Source organism: Bombus fervidus, chromosome 3 (assembly GCF_041682495.2).
Source record: "Bombus fervidus isolate BK054 chromosome 3, iyBomFerv1, whole genome shotgun sequence".
NCBI classification, from domain to species: Eukaryota; Metazoa; Arthropoda; class Insecta; order Hymenoptera; family Apidae; genus Bombus; species Bombus fervidus.
In genome coordinates, this window is record NC_091519.1 from 18,737,749 (window position 1) to 18,755,680 (window position 17,932).

Here is a 17,932-nt window from a genome sequence, read left to right on the forward strand (position 1 = left end):
TCCGTCAACTCGACCTTGGAAGCGAGGTGTAAGGCTGACGTTTATTTCAGGTAATTCCTACAATCGATCGTCAATGAGATTACGTTACTTCCGACGTGAAACTCTTTACCTGTAGCATTCGTAGCGTACGATATACCGTGTCAAATCTGTTTGTCAATATTAGTATATCGCCTTGTATATATCTACAAACTGAAGTATAACCTATCGCTGTTGCAACTTGCGACCAAGTTTTTCTTTGGCGTAGAACCTTAAATTCAAGCTTAGTCGAGCGATATTAATGTCTCACGGAATAATCTTATCGATGTTTAAGTTTTTGTTTTTAAATCGGGAGAAAGTTCGAAGTTCTTTATGTTGCAACGGCTTAGCGACGATCGAAGAGGTGCGCGTTGTACAGGAAGCATCCTCACCGATCGAGTTGCGTTCGATCTACTAATCAGACGGGTTTTGTTAGACGTCACTTTCCCCTTTGAGGCACGCCCCGCGTGCATATCCGGGGAAGAGAAACGGGGGAAAAATGCGTAGCTCGTGATACCCATGTGACTATACATAGAACGTGATATGTATTTCACGCAATGGCGTAGGCGCTCGAAAAAGATACGCGAATGAGGTTCTTACGCGATCGCGTTCGTTGATATCTACTCTCAGACACATCGGGCTAACTCTGCTACGGTTCGTAAATTTTTATTTTCTATATTTTATTTAATATAGAACCGAGACAAGAAAAGGCACATATAAATTATAATTCTTTCTTTTCTTTTTTTTTTTTTTTGAAATGCTCTCTAACAACGAAAAGACAAGATTCGATTGAAAATATTTGAAAACGATCCAAAGGACACGGCAGAGTTAATAAGATGCAAACGAACGATTTATTTTCAGTATCGTCAGCCTTTCCAAAGAGATCTCACCTACTTAATCGTCACTGGTAGCCCATTTTTTCTCCTTTTTTCGCATTTACATTTTTCTACGAGGAAAAAGGAAATTTCAAAAACAGTATATCTAGCAACACGTTGATTTTACTAATTAACGATGACTCGTCAAACGGACGCGGTGTTTGCGGAATAACCAGTGACGCAGATATCTTTAATGCGTTTTCGAAAAGTCGGTATTGCACGTTAAGATTATCGAAGACTCGTTACTCGTTATTCCGACGAAACAAAAGAGAGGATAGAAATTGCACATTCTGCGCATATTTTTTGGAATAATAAACCGCGCAGTTGAAAAAGTGCGCAGTGGAGATAACGGCAAGGTATTTGACGATATCTCGGTCTTATCGGCTAATAAAAATCTTTATTGTACTCGAATTTACCCTTATCTGTTCGTGTCATCGAATTTCAGTCGCTTTGTGCATTGTTCTTCGCATGGTGTAATTAAAGATGATTAATCAGCGCAATTTAAATGCCGCGTATCTGAAATCATGGTTATTTGGTAAAAACCGTGCTTTGTTTATTGATTTCAGATCGGCGAATGTTTATTCTCGCGTTAGCCGATATTAAGAATATAATCAGAGGAATAACGCGCAGTATTCCGAGAAAACCTTGAAAATTCGTAGATTCAACGGCATTTAGAAGTTTTCTGCGCGTAATAATTATCTATTTACGTTGCCGATTGGGCGGTCAAAAACACGACATTGATATGTGCGTTACAATGATACCCGAGACTAAGTTTGTTTTCGTCATTAGGTTGCATGTTATAATGAGTCCAAAGGTTAACTCGAAAGGTACAAGATATTTAACCAAATTATTAACGTTGTGTGTAAAGGCATTATCAGCCTTGCTTTTTTAAACTTTCATTTATGTAGAACAAGCGAAACATTTTAAAAATGTAGAGGAGAAGCGTTTAAGATTGGACAAAGAATGGCGGGAAGATTCGGACGTTTCAAATTTCGCATCTGTGTTTTTAAGAAACCAACGATCTGCCAGTTTTCGCTCACTCTGTACAAACAACTTAAAAATATCGAAGTACTTCCTCGATGGAAAAGCATCGGTCTTTATTTTTCTTCTTTCTTTTGTCGGACGAGAACAAATGCGTTTGCGATATAAACGCGGTTCAAAGATCGTCTTCCTCGTCGAAAGAACTCAACTCGCAGACACACCTACGCGAGAAACATTCGTGGAAGATTTCAATATTTGACGAAAACGCGAAACACTCGAGGCCACCTGCAGTCTGGAAAAAAATCTCACGTTGTATCCGCGGTATCGGTTTTCGTGGTCTCGCGAATGTGGTGTCGTAAAACGCTGAACGTTTCACCGTATTAGAATACCGGTATCCGCGTCGACGAATCTTTTCCCAGTTTACATAGGCTATCCGAACGCGTTTTTTTGTTATACGGAGGCTCGTCGTATCGCGTCACTTTTTTTATATCTTCCAACTTCTCCGCGTTTTTTAATTTCATATCTATAAAAGTTGACAGGAAAAAATCGCTCGAAACATTCGTGTTCTCGGATTACATTTTTATCTTCTCGCGCATCTCCAGTTAGAAAGTACCCTATTCTAGATAGCAATTTCTGAGAGGAAAAAGTTCTCTGCCGCAATGTTCTTTCTCCGATTCTCCAGCTACGATGAAAAAGTTCGTCGTGAAAAAAATTCCCTTCGGCCCAGTGATCGACCATCGAGATAAGCGTAGGTTATATTTATTTTGACGAACGTTCACCGGCAACCCAAATAATCCGTTTTTATCATTATCTTTGCCTATCGCAATGGTCGATGGATTTCAGACGCGTTTTTTTTCACGATGTAACTACTTTCTGCAGTAAATATTTGACGTATTCCTTATCCTTCGCTCTTGGTAAAGTTATACATTTTCATTCGACTGGTAACAACGATAGTCATCGACGAGGCTCGTATACACGATGGATTTCAATAAAGGGACCGATCTGTTGCTTGAACGGATTGTTCCGGTTTTCTCAAACAGATCTCCTAGATACGACGAAAGAGAGAAAGAGAGGAATTTCTCTCTTTTTTCACGTGGTCGTGTTTCCTCGTCGCCTAGACTATTACGTTTCTCCGCAGAAATTGTCTAGCGTTTTAATAGATGTTGCGCAGACCAAAACGTTATTTCTCTTGTTTATTTTACTCATATAGAAAGAGAGTCGACCGAGTACTGGAATCGCTATCAATCGTCGTCCGAGTATCGATTTCCACGGAAACCAGTTACATCGCGGTAATTCGAACTCGCGGCTCGTATCCGTATGGTACCATTGGATTGGGTTGGATGGCGAGGTGTCTCTTTTTTTCTCGCGTCGTTGAAACTATTTCTTGCCGACCGTATCGTTCCCTTCGTCGATCGTTGCTGCCTCCACCGTCGATTAATGACCGTTGCTGCTCCATTGGTTTCTCCGTTGCGCTTAAAAAAACGTAGTATTAGCACTTACCGTTGGTTTCGAAGCTCTGTACGAAGAAGCTTACGCAGAGACTGTCGTATCGACAAACGTCAATATTTACCAACTATGTATATATAAGATTGTCAAGTTAATCACGAAGTATCGATAATATCGCTGGATCTTTGTATCTTTCAAATTTACGTGAACAACGGTATGGGCGAGTTGACGGAAGAAGCGGCGTATAATTTTTCATACGATGATGATGACTCGTGCAGAGCAGAATAGCTTACGTTAAGAGAATTTGAATATGAACGGAATGCACTGAATGCACATTTTGAAATCTCATAGCTGAATAGTTGCTGGATATAATGGATCCATTGAAGGAACGCGCAACTCGTCGGAAACAGTGAAACGCGGTATCGGATATTGATAAACATTTAGCTTCTTTTTTACGTGTTTTCCGTTCACCGTGATTAACAGATCATTCTTTGACACGGTTTATGCATTATTTATGACGCTGTGCGTGTATGCGAGCGTGTGTTACGTTTTTAACCGATATTGTTGCGAGTACGCGATAATAGCGGACTCCTATGTATACGACGAGAGATCCATCGATGAATTCTTATCGGCACGCCCTAAAAAAAGATTATGTACGTACTTCCCTGTGCTGAGATAAAATAGAATAGGAATGGAGAAGAGATAGCGATATCGAGGTCAATTTCGACCTCCCACAGATAAAGTCGAAGACTTTGTTCGTTCTACGAATATCACCGATTCACCGAGGAATTAGCCGTTTCTTCCGTCCTTTGTACCTTCGAGAGGGCAACGTCGTCGTTGCTCCGTTGGAAATCAATGGATTCGCGGTTTCGTCACGAGTCGTTCACCTTGAGGCAGCTGCGTCCTCCAGTAAATCGAATCCAGGGAAATTGAATCAGGAGTAATTTGTACCCTATGAGCGCATGCTTTCCTCGGTCTTGGATTTACGTGCTGCCTCGTACCCGGTATAACTCGATCAATTCCAAGTGCTCGAAAAGGCTCATTTTCGGTTCTCCGCTCCGACACATTTCCACCGAGTTTCGTCGACAACGATCGCATCAACGTTACCATCTAGTCCGAGATTAAGGCGTTTTAGTCCAACGAATCGATAGATTATTCTCTCTGTTCTAGAATACCTATCGTTTAGAATCGAGGCGCTCGATGCAAGAACGAGACAAATTTTTTCCAATAAAACGATAGAAGCAGGCAACGACGCGTAACGTTCGTATCTAATTAGCAATGCAGCTTGGATTTAATTTAACAGCTTAGAAGCGTACAGATCTCTATTCAGATTCTTCGAACGAACGATTTATATCATCAGACTGTAGATATTTGTACATGTATGGGAAATTTAAAACATACGATATGTTCGAGACTTGCAGTGGCCGTCCGTTTATGACTCGGACAGCACCTCTGCCTTTCTTGCCAAAATCCGAATTACTTACCTGCCAAGAGGCTAAGAAACACCCTAAGTGTTGGGTCAGTGTTTGTTTATAGGGACTAGGCGAAGCTTCTTGAAGTCAGTGTTACGTCGCGTAAGTCGGTACCTGCGACGTCCCTCATGGTCAGGCCGCCGAGGCCTGCACATCGTCACACTGACCCGCAATAAACCCAAGGAATCACCATAGCCCACATCTGTTAACAATAAAGTTATATTCTTTGCATACATTCGGTCTATGAGTGGCCCCTTAAATGGGTCCTTAGGTTTATTGCACGCTCGTACTCATTACGGAGAAAGCGAAGGTTTGCCCAGCGAGGTAGTGGGTTTTTCCCAAGGACAGAAACAAACGTGATTTATATTTGCCGAGGACTGTCCCCTCGTATTTAATTCATTAACATTGGGAATACCCAATGGGCATCGCGGATCGTTACCCTCACTTTTCTACCGAAAAGTGTGAACTACGAATCCGCGTTCTTAGTTCATCAAGGATACACCCACGACGAGCTTTCTTCCTAAATAGTACGAGACGGGTCAATCACTGTTCTACTAACCCTCAGACAGTCAAGCACTGCTCTAAGATCCCGTGGACAGTCAAGTCCACCGTTCTACTAGTCCTCGGACAGTCAACTTCAAGTTCTAACATGTCAGTCAAGTTCTCGTCTCTATAACTACCACGTCTAGCAACCTTCGGGTTCATCAACACGCTTTCCAAACACGGTCTGTTCACATCAAGTAGTGTAATCCAGTATAAATAAATATATATAATATAACTGTGAAGTCCAGTTATATTCCAACCCAATCACCCCTTATTTTCCCACAAGAAATAAGGGGATCGTCTAATTCGTGGTGTCGATTCGTGCAATCGTAGCGGGAATTTACGACTCCCGTTGACGCGCTATAACGCGACGTCTCCCCGCGACTGGACGAAAATACAGTCAGTATTAACAGAGTCTTACAACAGTCTTCATCAGAGCGTCACAATCTTCGTGTTATACCGCACCGTATTCTGTATTTAACTTGCAAATACATAACCCAAACATATTACTACTCGGCATCTTTAATTTACATCCACCTTGAGCGTTAATATCGTTCAAGGTTCGCGATATCAATCGATCAGTTGCAAACCGACTGATCGCCGCTTAGTTGAGAATTGGTAAACACGACATGTGAAAATATACGAAATATTGAAAGCAAAGCAGCGATTGCAACATTTAGGAGGACGTGATATTAGGTTGTTCGGAAAATGTCTTTCTTTTACAGACGCGTCTTTTACAACAACGCATCTTTCTACGAACATGAAACCTAATCTGTCGAACGTTGTGATCTTTATTTCAATAGAACGAAACAGATCATACGTAATTGGATAAAGTAATATAAAACGAAAAATGTTGTGCATCCGTTATTTCCTTGTAAAACGAAAGAAACTTCTCGGACGACCTAATACATAGGACGAAACTTTGGTCAAGTTTCGTTTCATAAGAATTTTCCTCCGAGTTGCTGAATTTTGCCGTATAGTTCCGCGTGGTCGAGGCGCCAGGAGACTTTTCACGCCGTCTCTCAGCAGTTTAAGTCACCGTACGATTCAAGGATTCGGTCGAACGTCATGTTTAGGCGGAATGTACGCGCGTTCGTTCGAGGACGGCCAGTCACAATGAATAGAAAGTCCCGTCCTATATTTGGCCCCGTCTGCTGCCAAGACGCATTAACGGCACATGTATACGGGGTGAATCAACTAGTGGCGGCCCACTGTTCGATTTTCTATCAAGTCGGTCGTGTTCGTCCATCAAGAATCGAATTTCGTTGATATTTTTAGCGGCGCGCGTAGAATTTCTCGCGGGCGAATAACCAACGACCGCGGTCATCGTGTATGCGTTTTGATCTTTTACGAAGGTTACGTTGGATTTCATTTCCGATGCTCGCTGTGTGTCTGAGATATTAATTAAATTCATCGGGATGGCTGGCGCGTGCTTAATACGTCACCGAGGATCCGTGATTACGCACATGCTAATGCGGTTGCATCGTTCGAATCGCTCGGAAACTATTCCGATCAATTTCGTAGATGGAAAACAGCGGAAAAACGACGAGACGATGTTTGCGATAAATGTCTTTCTACGACGAACCGACTTGCAAAGCTAACTCGTTTATTTTTCGAAAAGCGTAATGGTCACGGTGCGCAGCTGAGTAACGAGATAAAGAAATTTGTTAGAAACGAAATCGATGGGTTTCGATTTTAACAGGTTCGGAGAATCGACGGCCGACGAGCGGATGTTTATGCATTAATGGGAAATTTAAGTAGAAAAAATGCAGACGATATGCAAAGGTGTGTCAAATATGCAGAGAAAGGTGAAAATATAGTGAAACGATGTTCGAGCGGTGAAGCGCTATTTCTCATCTCCTCGTCAATCTTTTACTTGTATTCATAAAGATACGAATTTAGTTTAGCAAATTTTTCAACAGTTGGATCAACGATCTCTATTCGATTCGCTAAAATTAACGCCGATTGATACTTTGTTTCGCGTCATTAACGAGGGACAAATCTAATTGTAGATAGAAGGCACGTGCCTTCCTGCGTGTCTGGATAAGCTCCTCACGCAGGATTTTACCGAATCAGATTATCAAAAGACGCGGCTTCGTATCGATCATTCGCATCCCCGTCCTTGTTCGGTTTACCGATGGCCAATTTAATTATATCGGCTCGCAGAGATCGGCCTTCCCATTCGCTTTTTCGAATATTAAAATTCAGCCCTCCACACTTTTCTTTTCGTTTCTTGCGTTTAATCCTATCGCTTTTCAAGCCCTTTCGAGAGCCTTTCTGATTAAACGTAACACGTCGTTTATTATTCAGCTTTATCGTCCGATCGTGGCTGTTGCAATTATTCAGTTACTGGAGACCCGAAGCCTACGTGGTTCGTGATGCGATTCGCTTGATCCGGGATTATAATAACACGGGATAAAGACAGCAAACAAAAGGGTTAATGTCGAAGGGAACGGAATCAGGTTAAACGTGGACGGAAATAACGAAGCTCCATAATCGTGTCTGTCGATGTGACAAAATTAGTAGACCGTTTAAAGGTACAATTGCTGCAATTATCGATGATATTGGGAAAGGGAACCGGGTTCTTTGACCTTTCTTCCTATCTCTGACGTATCGCTGAGGTGTCGGTAATACGTCGACTGTCCGACAAGCGGCACTCGTGCGTAATTTCCGCCGGACCAAAGAGCCGACGTTCGTAAACGAGCAAATAAACGTTCGCTCGGTCGGTCGATTTATATACCTGTAGGTAAACTTTGACAACATTGATAAAGAACATTGGGCAGGAACGTGAAACCATGCGAAAAATTAATATTCATCGCAGTATCGACGCGTTACGGAGCGATCCGTAACGTTGAGTAATCGCATTCCTGACGATTGGTCGGCGCGTTATTATTGGAATTCCGTGTTACGGTGTCGACGACGATGTGCCCGATCGACCGAACCGAACGATCTATTGTGCATGGAACAACGAATCGGTTACGACTCGATTCACCTCGACTCGACGTTACGACGACGAACGATCGTTAAATCGGTTCGCCGCGTCAGGGTCGCTGGCAAATCGTCGCGTGCTCTAACATCCGTCTGCACGCATGGAAACACGTGCAACGCTTTAACCGATCACGATACCTGCTGCGATAACGATTCCATATTGCCTACTAGACGATCGTTGCAAATTGACCACAGATATTTATGGAATACCGAAATCGGTACTCCGTTTGTCGACCAATGCGATGCTTCTGCAAACGACCGATCGTTTCTTGAAATTGCTTTTATCAAAACTGACGTCTAGTTTCCGCAAGATTGTTGCTATTTTTCTTGCTAATAGAATATTCATAGAGGTAACGTGCAATGTATCACGAACTTGATAATACACTGAAGTTTTTTCGTTTCACTAAGGAGAAGAATACGCGATACATATGTACATATTTAACGACCAATTTTGTATATCTCATGCGGAAGATTACGTTCTTCCAATTTTGTTTTCCTTCCTTTCCATATAACTCGGTTAACGCTAAACCTACCGATTGACCGCTCTACAATTTCTACACAAATTTAACCGTATTTAAACTTTCTCATATCGCTTCATAATTTCTGACTTTTCCTAAAACACGCGTACGATATGTTTTTCCGTATTTACTTTTAGTTTGCTCTTTTATTATCTGAAAAAAATGTCTACTCTGCCTTGCCTACCGTGGCAAAATATTTTAGTTGTTCTTAAAATAAACGCCATCAGTACAAAGAAGAGGCTATCTCAAGATCAAATGACAAACAAAATCGATAATATTACACCTGTATTTTCGGCCAGTCGCGGGGAGACGCGTTCGCGAGGAGGCGCGTCAACGGGAGTCGTAAATTCCCGTTACGATTGTATCAATCGACACCACGAACAGGTCGATCTCCGTATTTCTTTTGGGATAATAGGGGTAGTTCAGATGGAATAAAACTGTAGTCTACAGTTTTATTAATGTGTATATTTATTTTAATTTTATAATGATACACACAAGCGAAGTCGGTGAATTTGATTACTAAGAACGTAGAGTCAATATGATTGCTCGATTGTCGTACGTACAGTTGACTTGACTGTCGCGAGAGCTTGAAGAGCCAAAGTAACCCGGGGGATGTTTTGCACAGACTGGCCTAGACTCGACTCAAGTTCGTTCTTTTTATCCATCACAGGAATAGGAGACTTTCTACCGTCTTAGGTAGTTGACGATATTGTTTTTTGGGATGAAGTCTCTTTTTCCTTTGTACACACATCCGCTCTTTCCGTATGGCAGATACCCGCTTTATCCGTGATTGTTACCAGCACGTAATAAATTCCAGGTCGTGGTGAATAGCCCGCTGTAAACGTAAAGTACTTACTCTACGTCCCGTAATTTTAGCGCAGACCGATTGACCCATCTATATACGTTAGCCATTAAACTATCGTTAGAGTGGGTCCTTGGGTCTGTAGAAAGTCAGAATAACGGTATGAGGGCCGTTGACAGTCAGGTAACAAGGGCTGACTTGTTGACCGCTTCACACGGCGTAACGACACCCGTAATCTTATTATAAAACAATCCGTCCCTCGATCAAGGTAGCCACCAGCTGTCAAGACTCAGGCCCATGATAATTCTAAGGAACCGCCATAAAATTTAACCTTTCTCCTTGTATTTTATTTATTAACATTGGCTATAACCAATGGGCATCGCGGATCGTTACCGAAAAGTGTGAACAACGAATCCCCGTTCTTAGTCCAAAAAGGGCAAACCCACACCGAGCTTTCCTCCTTAATAGTAGGTCACAGTCAAGTCAGACTGTTCTACCAATTTTCGAGCAGTCAAGTCAACTACCGATTTTCAAATCGTCGGGTATTCGAGTTAACTCAAGAAAACTGTTCTTCCTATCTTCGGGTAGTCGAGTCAAACCTTGTTCTTCAACGTATCAAATCTAGTCAAACATTGATCGGGCAGTCAAATCGACTAAACATTTGAGTAATCAACTATTATACTTTCCGTCACGACGAAGTCACTCAACTCCTGTCTACCCAACAAGTGTTGTTAGATATTGTAAATATATATATTATAGAACTATAGACTACAGTTTTATTCCAAAACAAACACCCCTATTATCCCACAAGAAATAAGGGAATCGACCTGTTCGTGGTGTCGATTATTATAATCGTAACGGGAATTTACGACTCCCGTTGACGCGCTTCAACGCGATCGCGTCTCCCCGCGACTGGACGAAAAGACAGTTGTTATAAAAGGAAAAGTAAAGCATATCAAATTTGACAATAATTTTGTATTCCGTACATGGTATTATTCATTTATTAGAAATGTCAAGACTTTGAAAAAAAAATTATAAAAAAAGGGAAGCATTTAGAGTATTGGGAACTAAGAGGAAGCTAGATGCAACAAAATTAGGTGCATTTATTGCTCTGCTATATGCCCGCGGTGCGTATGAGGCAAAAAGTTTGTGGAATAAAATTTGGAGACCTGCTTTTTTCTTCAAAAACAACGAGCAGGAATGACTGTTGAAATTATGAGGTTTATACGATTTGATAAGAAGAGCGAAAGAAGCCAACGTTTACGAGCCAATAAATTTCCAATGGTATCTACATTATGGGACCAACCTGCGGAGAATTCACAAAATTGTCATAAACCTGGTGCATACCATAAAAAACCGTGCAATAAAACTATCAACAAGTTCAGATTCGTTACTACAAAAAACTTGTCAAGTAAAAAATCGTAAACGTTACAAAATTACGAAAATTTGTTTAAGATGCGGGAAATACTTATGCGGTAAATGGATAATAAGATAATTTGTAAAAAATGCAGCAAAGTTGAATAAGATACATTTCTATATAAACAAAAGTGTAATTCTATTTGAGTCTATAATTGAAATTAAACAAAAGTAAATTTTGACGAAGTTTTATGAACGTTCATCATTTTATATACGTTTAGTTATAAATTAACGCTATCTAAGTTAAACCATAAAAATTATTACTTCTTTAATCACCGATAGTTTTGACCGCACAGGTAGGAACAGGTGTACACGAAGTATCGGTAGGTTTAGCGTTAAGCTGCGACAATACAAAGTACACAGCTCGCAAGGAATGAAAACGCAAAGGATCGGAAGATATAAATTTTTCATCGTAAAGAGAACGGTGACGCGATATTGGCACGTTAGACGTTCAGGGTAAAGGTTCGGAATAAAATTCAATTTACCTACGGTATCTTATGCGTGCGTTTAAGTACACGCACAGTATGAATCTGTTAAGCGCAGGTCAATCCCACCGAATTATAGCACACGACACCCACACAGCGAATAATACACGGGCCAATAGCTCGTTGTTCTCGACAGGAAGGTTTAACCATCGCGGAAACATATTCCAGATATCTATCGAGTGACCTGTCGTCACAAAGAATCTGCCTAACGGGCAAATCGAATTAAACTCTTTCGCTTTGCATCCCCCTTTTTTTGCTTCTTCCTCCATCCATTCGATTATCTTCTGGTCCGAGTATCGTAGAGCATCGTGATTTCCAGATAAAAGGGTAGATCGCTCGCTGTATTCGCGTTTGTACCGTCAATACACCGATGCTTCCTTCGTCCACGGGTTTTCAGGTTATTGTATCGAATCGTAATTAGGAATATGCGATCACGAAGGCCGCGTTCGCGTGGAAATTTTCAAAAAGAAATAAAAGAAGAAAGAAAATGCAGCTGCAATTCGCCGAGGCACTCGATCGTCGTTATATAACTAATTAACGACGAGCAAACACGTATAAAATTACACCGACTAATTGTACACGTTATCTTGGGATTGTGAGCAAAGACGAATTGCGATAATATCGCGAAATTAGCGTCGTTCTTACGAAATATATATTTATTGCTCGCGAAATTTCAGCGTTAAGATAATTACATACCGATACACAATAAGAATTGGTAAGATTTCTAATAAATATTTTAATTATCGGAAAAGATCATCGGAGATTCCATCTCTTTTCTTATCTTGTTTTTACTGGTAGCTTTCGCGATTTCGTATCATCCTTCCTCCTAGCGGATGCAAGATAAATGCGTCGCTCTCGCATTTACGCTCGCATGATTCTTCCATCGCGTTTCTATATTACGTTAATCGTTCGTGGGCAATAGCCGTCTTCCGGCAATAACCCAACAGGTTTCTGTCATTTCTCACTCGGATTATTTTTTCATGCGCGGCTTCTAGACTGAAGTTGCCGCGGGAATTTGGGTCAGGAAGCAAGGCTAAGTGCCGTGGTAGTTTTGTGATTTACGGCAACATCGTGAACGTAATTCGATTTACGTTTGTACCTGTATCCTCTGCTCTTTGACTTTATGAAACTTTCATGACGAAAGATTATCCACCGTCGCGATCTTGAGATATAGTTTCCGTTCTTTTCAACTTCTTTACGGACGATTTTACTTCCGTTCGTGGTTGGTACGTCCTCGAGACTTGGCAAGGCTACCACGATCCGCATCATCGACCTTCCATATCCTCGCCTCTCGAATCCGTCATCTTACCTTCGTGCCGAAGAATCAGCATCCTTCTAAATAATCTCTAAAGACGTAAATTTCTTACTTCGTTCCACTCTAATCGTTTGAATCATCGTCACGTAAGACACGGTTCCATTCTCACGAATTGTGTACAAAAACAATTTCCACTTAATCGATGGTTTTTAGTGTCCAGATAAAAGAAGATACGATCCAAGGCTGTTCCAGCGAAAGTGCTCGAGACACTCGTTTATCGCGACCAGTGGTCGATTTTATTAATCAAGGAAACGCTAGTATCTTTGATGTTTCTTTTAAATAGAATTCGGTAATGCATCGATCAACTCGAGAGAGAGAGAGAGAGAATCGATGAAATAGCGGGTGCACATCGCGTCGAAGGTGAACTAATTGCGTCGCAGTTAATTACGCCTCTGGTTGATTACGTGCAAGTTTGTCGTGCACCAGCGAGCTTGGTCCGTCCTGAGACCGCTCAAAGCGACGCCTTTCATCGATGTTATATTATTAACTTTGTTAATCGTTGCCCATATCCACGGTGAAAAGAATCGTCGTCCTTTATTGCTCCTTTCTTCCTTTCTCTCCCTCTACGATCTCCCTCGGCATCTTTGTTTCCCTTGTTATCGATAAGGGCGCAGCGCAACGCGCGTTTCAATGACCGATTTATTTATTTTAAAGCGGACAATTGATCTTTCGGCTAGTTCTGCATCCGTGAGGGGTGAAAGGAAGCGAGCTGGAGCCTCGGTGAATCGAGGAGAACGCTTCGAAAGTGGTCCTCGTGGAACGAGCTCGTTTCTCCGCGAAACAATCGAGCGTTTTCTCCAAGTTCGTTTATCGGTCGCTTGTTAAAAAAATGATCGTCGAGAAAAGTGCGTTATACATCGAACGAGAGTAATTGGAATCGCTTGGAACACGTTGATCGACGTTTCGAAAGTTGGACGCTAAATAAAAGTCTTACTCCGGTTTCTGGCATTTGAACGATATTATTATTAGAAACTGATTCAATGTGATATAGCGTGGTAGATTCGTTTTATAGGACGTGATATTTACCCAATATTTTTGAAACGGTCAGGCGTTTCACGGACGCCATTTATCGATCGATTAAAAAAAAAAAAAGGACGTTTCTTTCGTTATCACCTGTTATCGCATAGCGTCGTTTCCTATCTTTTCTCTTTCCTTACGCATCGTCTGCCATTTCGTGGAAAAACTTACGTTTATCTAGCGTCCGTGGATCAAGGGTTTAATCGATCGTTTGCCCGACGAATATTCGACCTTGGTTACGAAGCAACAGTTCTACGTAGTTATACGATTCGTCTGGGAACGACGCTTACTGGAACGCGCGGATACCGAAGGGAAAAGCTCTTCCTTCTTGCCAGTACAATTCGACCGCTTGACCTTGCTGTAAAATAGCAGAGAAACGTGCGAATTTGCACACGATTACTTTCCAGCAGAATCGATAATCGGATTAATCGATTTTCTATCGCTTTGATTACGCTACCTCTTAATCGTCTAAAATAGCAGATTGCTTTTTCGTCGGATATTTCGAAGATTCGTGATCGAAGATAAGTCGATATTTGATAACTTTTTTCTTCGCTCCTATTGTCCGTTCCTTAACTTAAGAAATTCTTTTGAAATTATTTTGCTCCTTTTCTTTCTTAACGTACCGAAGCTATAGAGTTTTCATTCCCCTTTATTCGATGATTATTCGAAAGACATTGTACTGGAACGTCTATCGTAGAACCGTAATGGAACCGGACGCGAAGAATAATTACCAATCGATTGCCAATACCTCAGCCGCGTTTTCTCGTGATCCTGCATGCGGAACTGTTCGAAAGGAAATGAAAGACCGAACTGGGACAAATGTCCCGCCGCTAACTTTTGCGAAACGAGCCAGATCGGCAACGGGGTATTTCGGGAGAAAAATTAAGGTACTTCTACTTGTTCGAAAATCAATTGCCCACTTTCCAATACTCGTTAAACCGCGTAACCGTAGGAATTTCCAACAATTTTTAACCAAATTTTGGCTAGCAATTCGTTCGTAACTTGAATCTATCGATGGGCTATTTCGTTAGGTCGACGAAGTACTTTTGATCACGTTCGATTTATTCAACTTTTAATCGCAAACCTCTCGCCTTTGACAGAAGCCTAGACTTTTATTTCGTTACATGCGTGCAATAGAGAATCGTACAAGTTTCAGCAATTCTAAAATACATTGGCGCGGTGGTACTAATGGCAAAGGCAGACGCATGTCTGGTGTTGGAGTTTAGTTCAATTTGACGATGTTTATACGGCCTCGTGGAAACGGAGCGTTTTTACGCAATGCATCCTCGTCTCGTCTTTCTCCTTCTGCTCTTCGTCCATCTCGTTTCCTCTTAACCCCAATCGCCTCTCCTTACTCTAACTTCGATGGATCGAGAAAACATCCATTTGATCTCGACGAATAGCAGGGGAACTTTCCGAAGGGCACTTGGATCAATTATAAGTTTTACAAGTGCGTTGCTTCGGAGGAACGATACAAGTTACTCCATTTGATTCGAACTTTCAGATTATCCATTTTATAACGTTGCCTCCTCCCATTTAATTTTCATATTTCTAGCTCGGGTAGTTTAACGATTAGTTGCCGAAGGTGTTCTTCCATCGAATGGAATGTCGTGACGTCTGATTTAAGTTCGAGTTCGGTAAAATACCCCAGTGCCCCTTTTTTTTATTTTAACCCTCTATCAATCCATACGCTTCCCTGAAACTGTTTGCGCATTACTCTGTAACACCTGCAATTCCTTGTCGAGAAAATAATGGATAAAAAGCTGTATCAGAGCATAGTAGGAAATACGCGCGATGTAATATCGACGCAAGAATATTACGCATTCGCGTCTAGGTTGCGCGTCGTTCCTAAATTTATCTAGAAGCCCGATAGCCACGAAGTGGGCCACGCTTTCGGTAGTAGCCGATGACCACGTAGATACTATATCATTAGGAACGGTCTCGCGACCTTACGTGTAAATATATTTAAGCAGTCATGTGTCGGAACACACGGCACACAGAAAGCGTGACGTAAAGTTACGTGCGTCAACACTCTGTCCGACACTAAATATAGGTGATTCCAGTCGACGCCAGCATCGTGTGTTTTCTTCACGGAACTGCTAAAAACGACGTTCTTTACGGCGCTCCACCTTGTCCCTACCAGTTCTCGATCATCGTGATTCAACATCGAACGCGGCACATTGTGTCCGTGATTCGCGTTTCATATGTATCGCGCGCATAATTCGAATTCCACGTTCTGGCGGCATCGAAACGCGACGAGCTCCTATTTGCGAAATAAACGTTCGAAGTTTTTCAAAGGCGATGGAATCTTTCGTTTTACGTTAATTAATTTCTGCCTGTACGATGTTTCGTTTCGTTTAACGTTTTAATCTTACGCTATTAATTCGTCAACGTTTCAACACCGCAACGAAAAGTGTACGAGAACCGTCGGTTAACCGCTCGATTAAATACAGCGTGTTAGAGGATAAAGATAAAGGTATCTCGTCTTTCTAGTTTTTTTTTTTTTTTTTTTTTTTTATATCGAACATGCAACGAACGGTAGTGAGATTTTCCACGACGAAGCCTCGTTACTTAATGTACGCTCGGCGCACGATGCGCGTCCGCTTCGAACTACGTGACTGTGTACACGTCGTATATTCCTCGTATACTTGTGACACAGTTCCCCGTGAGCCAACGTGGTTCCGTTCGTCGTGTTATTTCTTTTATCAACTAATTACAAGGCAGGATCATTGGATCCGTGCTAGCGAACGTTTTTAACGAGCTAACTTCCCCTTTGATCGCTCGCCCGATTCTATCCAGCCTGATACAAAGACGATCTTTATCATTAGAATCTGGAATCCGTAAACAGACTCGATCGTCTATCGTTGCTTTAATTTATCCGTTCTACTTCGAAATAGGTATATACGTATACAGTGGTTCAGGAAAATATTCGAACGCTAATAGGAATCTTTTATGAATATATTACGCCTGTTGTACGAAACAGTGTATACATAATATACGTATAAAATAGATTTTTATAGTAAACTCTAAAGATCTCTATGTATCAGGTCGTCCGAGAAGTTTCTTTCGTCTTATAAGGAAATAATGGATGCACAACGGTTTTTCGTTTTATATTAATTTATCGAATTACGTATGATCCACTGTTACGTCCGGTGACTCTACACAAACCAGGCAAGATGGCAATCAGATGTCTACACTCTCCTATCGCGTGCCCTCGATAGTCTGAAGGACCCACCGTAAATCTCGGGAATTTTCTAATTAAGGTCCTTCGCGCCGAACAAATATCTTTTTACTTGAATTGTTTTCTAAATTTATTGTCTACTCCGGGAAGATACGGGAAATCTGGCTTTCCCCGTATGATGCTTCCCACTGGCAACTTTCTCTCGGGGGCGGTTAGCACCCTTCCTCACACACAAAACCTGGTGAATTAACCAATCGACAGCGAAGTCTATTTGCCTAACTTGTCGTTAACGAATCAGCTTATCATCAGCAGCATCATCTTCACTGACATTTAGCTGTTCTACATTTTTCGACCCGTCACCATATAAGCTTACGTTGCGTACTCTGCACAGTAACTTTGTCTATCAATCAAGATAGTAACTTTGTCTATCTAATCTACAAATTGTAGGAATAAACTGTAATTAATAATCTGTTAATTCAGCGTATATTCAATTCAACCACCTCTATTATCCTAACCGAAATAGGGGATCGATCAGTTCGTGGCGTCGATCGTCTAATCGTAACGGGAACTTACGACTCCCGTTGACGTGCTCCCTCGCGATCGCGTCTCTCCGCGAACGGTCGAAACATCCATTTTGTTCCATCAAGATAAAGATTACAACGTTTGACAGATTAGGTTTCATGTTTGTATAAAGATGCGTCGTTGTAAAAGACAAAAGAAAGACGGTTTTCGGGCAACCTAATAGTATCTGAAAGACTTGCAAATACTTCGCGACAAATTTACATTGGCTGTACAGGCGTTTAGAACTCTGATCGAAGAAATAAATCACGCAACTTGAGTTTCTATTATCGCTCGCTTATCCAATCGCATCGCTCGTG

At 41.5% G+C, this 17,932-nt stretch overlaps 1 protein-coding gene across 2 annotated transcripts in view; it reads left to right on the plus strand.

Annotated features, from left to right (window-relative positions):
- Tow (target of wingless) overlaps nt 1–17,932 on the plus strand; it is a 28,759-nt gene that overhangs the window by 1,384 nt on the left and 9,443 nt on the right. The gene's annotated exons all lie outside the window — the stretch shown is intronic.